A 6544-nucleotide genomic window follows, 5' to 3' on the forward strand; every position below is an offset into this window, starting at 1 on the left:
AAATAATACATTATTAATATACTACATAAATATATAAATAATATATTTTTAAAAACTACATGAATATATATAAATACATTATTAATATACTACATGAATATATATAATCAATACATTATTAATATACTACATGAATATATATACATTAATATACTACATGCATATATATAAATACATTATTAATATACTACATGAATATATATAAATACTACATTATTAATATACTACATGAATATACATAAATACATTAATATACTACATGAATATATACGAATAATACATTATTAATATACAACATGAATATATATAAATAATATATAATTAATATACAACATGATGTATAAATAATCCATTATTAATATACAATATGAATATATGTAAATAATACATTAGTGATATACAACATGAATATACATAAATACATTAATACACTACATAAATATATAAATCATACCTTAATATACTACATGAATATATTTAAATAGATTAACATACAACATGAATATACATAAATAATACATTAATATACTACATTAATATATATAAATACATTATTAATATTCAACATGAATATACACAAATAATACATTATTAATATACGATATGAATATATGTATAAATAATACATTATTAATACACTACATGAATATATAGAATATATAGAAATAATGCACTCCCTGAGGTTCTCACACCTGAGATGGTTCTAACAGGTCAGCAGGAGACCTCTCACACCTGAGATGGTTCTAACATGTCAGCAGGAGACCTCTCACACCTGAGATGGTTCTAACATGTCAGCAGGAGACCTCTCACACCTGAGATGGTTCTAACATGTCAGCAGGAGACCTCTCACACCTGAGATGGTTCTAACATGTCAGCAGGAGATCTCTCACACCTGAGATGGTTCTAACATGTCAGCAGGAGACCTCTCACACCTGAGATGGTTCTAACAGGTCAGCAGGAGACCTCTCACACCTGAGATGGTTCTAACATGTCAGCAGGAGACCTCTCACACCTGAGATGGTTCTAACATGTCAGCAGGAGACCTCTCACACCTGAGATGGTTCTAACAGGTCAGCAGGAGACCTCTCACACCTGAGATGGTTCTAACATGTCAGCAGGAGACCTCTCACACCTGAGATGGTTCTAACATGTCAGCAGGAGATCTCTCACACCTGAGATGGTTCTAACATGTCAGCAGGAGACCTCTCACACCTGAGATGGTTCTAACAGGTCAGCAGGAGACCTCTCACACCTGAGATGGTTCTAACATGTCAGCAGGAGACCTCTCACACCTGAGATGGTTCTAACATGTCAGCAGGAGACCTCTCACACCTGAGATGGTTCTAACAGGTCAGCAGGAGACCTCTCACACCTGAGATGGTTCTAACATGTCAGCAGGAGACCTCTCACACCTGAGATGGTTCTAACATGTCAGCAGGAGACCTCTCACACCTGAGATGGTTCTAACAGGTCAGCAGGAGACCTCTCACACCTGAGATGGTTCTAACATGTCAGCAGGAGACCTCTCACACCTGAGATGGTTCTAACATGTCAGCAGGAGACCTCTCACACCTGAGATGGTTCTAACATGTCAGCAGGAGACCTCTCACACCTGAGATGGTTCTAACAGGTCAGCAGGAGACCTCTCACACCTGAGATGGTTCTAACATGTCAGCAGGAGACCTCTCACACCTGAGATGGTTCTAACATGTCAGCAGGAGACCTCTCACACCTGAGATGGTTCTAACAGGTCAGCAGGAGACCTCTCACACCTGAGATGGTTCTAACATGTCAGCAGGAGACCTCTCACACCTGAGATGGTTCTAACATGTCAGCAGGAGACCTCTCACACCTGAGATGGTTCTAACATGTCAGCAGGAGACCTCTCACACCTGAGATGGTTCTAACATGTCAGCAGGAGACCTCTCACACCTGAGATGGTTCTAACATGTCAGCAGGAGACCTCTCACACCTGAGATGGTTCTAACATGTCAGCAGGAGACCTCTCACACCTGAGATGGTTCTAACATGTCAGCAGGAGACCTCTCACACCTGAGATGGTTCTAACAGGTCAGCAGGAGACCTCTCACACCTGAGATGGTTCTAACATGTCAGCAGGAGACCTCTCACACCTGAGATGGTTCTAACATGTCAGCAGGAGACCTCTCACACCTGAGATGGTTCTAACATGTCAGCAGGAGACCTCTCACACCTGAGATGGTTCTAACAGGTCAGCAGGAGACCTCTCACACCTGAGATGGTTCTAACAGGTCAGCAGGAGACCTCTCACACCTGAGATGGTTCTAACATGTCAGCAGGAGACCTCTCACACCTGAGATGGTTCTAACATGTCAGCAGGAGACCTCTCACACCTGAGATGGTTCTAACATGTCAGCAGGAGACCTCTCACACCTGAGATGGTTCTAACATGTCAGCAGGAGACCTCTCACACCTGAGATGGTTCTAACATGTCAGCAGGAGACCTCTCACACCTGAGATGGTTCTAGCATGTCAGCAGGAGACCTCTCACACCTGAGATGGTTCTAACAGGTCAAGGCTCCCAGGCTGACTTGAGTGGGCGTGGTAAACAAGGTGCATGCTGGGAAGAAGGTGACCTGGACATGCAAACATCCAGACTTTGGCAACATCTTCTAAAAACATGATCCAAAAAGTGGTTTTATCTCCCAGCCAAAGATTGTTGTTCATGCAGGAAGTCTCACACCTTTGCTTTTTCTACTTTTTATTGCCTGACTTTTGTGTTTGTCTTGAGGGAGGAAAGGAAACACCTTTCAACATCTTTTCTTGTCTTTTCTTTTCTCCTGACGAGCATCAGGAGGATTTTCTCCAGAGATGTTGCAAAAATAATGAATCAATAAATAAAGAGGATTATTGATACATCTTTAATAAGGTTTGTTGGGTTTTCTGGAACATTCTTGTCGTCTTTCTCTGCAAAGTCCAAATACAAACATTTTATGTGAATGTAAATATTTGTTCATGAAGCAACAACACTACTTCAAATAGTTTTGATTTTGTTTTCGGTTCACTCCAATGTTGATTCTGTTGTGTTGTTTCTATGTTTATTTAAAAATGACATCATAGTTGTAAGCATTCAACTATTGACAATAATAACTTCAAACATGCACATTGATGCACATTTGATTTTTTAGTTTTTACTTCAAGAAGATGTTTTTTTAACCTACTAATATATATTTTTAATTGAATAAAATATAATTTTACTGGCCAACCTTTTTTTTTAACTTTCAGGAATGTGTTTTTTTTACTTAAAATTCGATTTTTGAATTGAATAAAATTGTTTTTTTTTTTACTTGTAAAATGTTTTACTTGCAAAAATTTTTTTTTAATTGAATGGAAGTTTTTTTTACTTATAATTTTTTTTTTTATCAAATATTGCTTTTCTTGCAAATATTTTTAAAGTACATTTGATATATTTTTTATCTGAATAACATTCTATTTACTTAAATAGTTTTTTTAATTAACTAGATTTTTTACTTGCAGAAAATGTTTATTTCCTTACAAATTGATTTTTAAATGTAATACTTCTGAATAATTTTATGACTTGAAAACCATGTATTTTTTGTTTACGTGTGTATTGTTCTTGATTGAAATGTATATATATATATATATATATATATATATATATATACTTGTTAATTATTTTACCCGTGAATCTTTTTGTTTAATTGAAGGAAGAAAACAATTTTTCAAATAAGAAAATTGCTTTTTTACTTGTGAATCACTTTTATACTGAAGGAAATTGTTCACTTCCCTGTAAATCGTTTATCTAACTGACAAAGTTTTTTATTTGCGAATAATTGAATATTGAACTTTTTTTATTTGCAAAAAATTTTTTTATTAAATAAAATAGATTTATTTTAATAATTAGGAATCGTTATGTTCCTGGAATAAAATTGTTTTATACTTGCAAATGTGTTTTTGTTAATTGAAGAAATGTGTTGGGGGGTGAGTCAAAATGTTTGTTTTGGCCGTAAATTGACTTTCTAAGTTGAGACCACTTAGTTGGATTAAAAAGACAGCAGGCAAATATTTTTGGCTAAGGTGTTTATGTACTTGCGCAAATTATTTATTTTTAATTGAAGAAAACATTTCTTTTTTTTTACTTACCAATTTATTCTTAATTAAAGAATAAATTATTATTTTGCAAATCTTTCTTTGAATTAAATAAAAAAAATTTACGTGCAAATTGTTTTCTTTAATTGAAGAATTTTTTTGTATTATTTGCAAACCATTTTGTCAATTGAAAAAACTTATTATGGTTCTGACAATTGGATACAATTTTTTTTTACTTTGTTATTGTTATTTTATTTTCCTTTTAGAAAATGTGTTTTATTTGCAAATGTTTTTTAAATGAATTTTTTTTTTTTACAAGGCAAATCATTATTTTAATAAAATAAAATAAAATACATTTTATACTTGCAAATTTTTATGTTCAATAAATGAAAGTTTTTCACCTGCATTGTTTTCTTTAATTAAATGTTTTTTTTACTTGCATATCATTTTTACAATTGAAAAAAAAAAATTCATAGTTACTTTGTTTGCATAAAATCGCAATTTTACTTGCAAATTGTTTTTCTTTACTTTTAGAAAATGTGTCTTATTTGTTGAAAATGTTTTTTTTTCCCTTGCAAATCATTATTTTAATAGAATTATTATTTTATTTAATCATGAATTTATTCTTAATCAAAGAAAACATTTTATAATTGCAAATGATTGTTTTAAATTAAATACAATAGAAGAAAATGTTTTTGTACTCGCAAATCTTTTTGTCAATTGAAAAAAAAACGTATCGTTATGTTGATTAGATAAAATTGTTCTTTTTCCTGCTAATTGTATTTTTTTCCTTTTTAGAAAATGTTTTTTATTTGCAAATGTTTTTTAATTGAATATCTTTTTTTTTTACTTTGCAAATAAATAAAATACATTTTTTTTTATACTTGTGAATCGTTATGTTCTTGGAATAAAATTGTTTTATACTTGCAAATGTGTTTTTGTTAATTGAAGAAATGTGTTGGGGGTGAGTCAAAATGTTTGTTTTGGCCTTAAAATGACTTCCTAAATTGAGACCACTTTGTTGGATTACAAAGACAGTAGGCGAATATTTTCGGCTTTATTTTTAATTGAAAAATTTTTCTTTTTCTTTTTTTTACTTACCAATTTATTCTTGATTAAAGAAAAAAGTATTTTATATTTGTTTTTCACTTACAAATTGTTTTCTTTAATTGAAGAAAACATTTTTTTATTTGCAAATCATTTTGTCAATTGAAAAAACTATTTTTTTATGGTTCTGTTAATAGGATAAAATTGTTATTTGACTTTGTTGTTGTTATTTGATTTTCCTTTTAGAAAATGTGCTTTTTTTTGCAAATGTTTTTAATTGAATATTTATTTTTTTTACATTGCAAATCATGTTTTTAACAGAATAAAATAAAATAAAATGTTATACTTGCGAATCTTTATGTTCATTGAATGAAATAGTTTTTCAACTGCATTGTTTTCTTTAATTAAATGTGTTTTGTTTTTTTTACTTGCATATCATTTTTCCAATTGAAAAAAAATATTTTTATAATCATGATGATTGGATAAAATCGCTGAGTTACTTGCAAATAGTTTTTCTTTACTTTTAGAAAATGCGTTTTATTTGTTGAAATGTTGTTTTTTTAACTTGCAAATCATATTTTATTTACATATGAATTTATTCTCAATTAAAGAAAACATTCTTTATAATTGCAAATATTTTTTTTAATTAAATAAATAGTTTTTCACTTGCAAGTTGTTTTCTTTAATTGAAGAAAATGTTTTTTTTTACTCGCAAATAATTTTTTTAATTGAAAAAAAAGTGTAGTTATGTTAATTGGATAAAATTGTTCTTTTACTTGCTAATTGTTTTTTTTTTCCTTTTTAGAAAATGTTTTTATTTGCAAATGTTTTTAATTGAATATTTTATTTTTTTTACTTTGCAAATACATTAAATTATTTTTTTTTCATACTTGCGAATCGTTATGTTCTTGGAATAAAATTGTTTTATACTTGCAAATGTGTTTTTGTTAATTCAAGAAATGAGTTGGGGGGTGAGTCAAAATGTTTGTTTTGGCCTTAAATGGACTTCCTAAGTTGAGACCACTTTGTTGGATTACAAAGACAGTAGGCAAATATTTTCGGCTTTATTTTTAATTGAAGAATTTTTCTTTTTCTTTTTTTTACTTACCAATTTATTCTTGATTAAAGAAAAAAGTATTTTATATTTGCAAATCTTTCTTTGAATTAAATACAATTGTTTTTCACTTACAACTTGTTTTCTTAAATTGAAGAAAACATTTTTTTATTTGCAAATCATTTTGTCAATTGAAAAAACAATTTTTTTATGGTTCTGTTAATAGGATAAAATTGTTATTTGACTTTGTTGTTGTTATTTGATTTTCCTTTTAGAAAATGTGCTTTTTTTTTGCAAATGTTTTTAATTGAATATTTTTTTTTTACCTTGCAAATCATGTTTTTAACAGAATAA

The 6544-nt window shown here is 30.1% G+C and overlaps 1 protein-coding gene across 2 annotated transcripts in view; it reads right to left on the bottom strand.

Annotated features, from left to right (window-relative positions):
* Positions 1-2884: 2884 nt before the first annotated feature.
* The window catches only part of vtg3 (vitellogenin 3, phosvitinless), a 50555-nt gene continuing 46895 nt past the window's right edge, over positions 2885-6544 (bottom strand). For both annotated transcript variants that reach the window (XM_061883978.1, XM_061883979.1), the window contains one exon: positions 2885-2946. The gene's annotated coding sequence lies outside the window, so the exon portion shown is untranslated. The remainder of the gene's footprint in view (positions 2947-6544) is intronic.

The sequence above is a fragment of the Nerophis ophidion genome, linkage group LG22, assembly GCF_033978795.1.
Source record: "Nerophis ophidion isolate RoL-2023_Sa linkage group LG22, RoL_Noph_v1.0, whole genome shotgun sequence".
Lineage (NCBI taxonomy): Eukaryota > Metazoa > Chordata > Actinopteri > Syngnathiformes > Syngnathidae > Nerophis > Nerophis ophidion.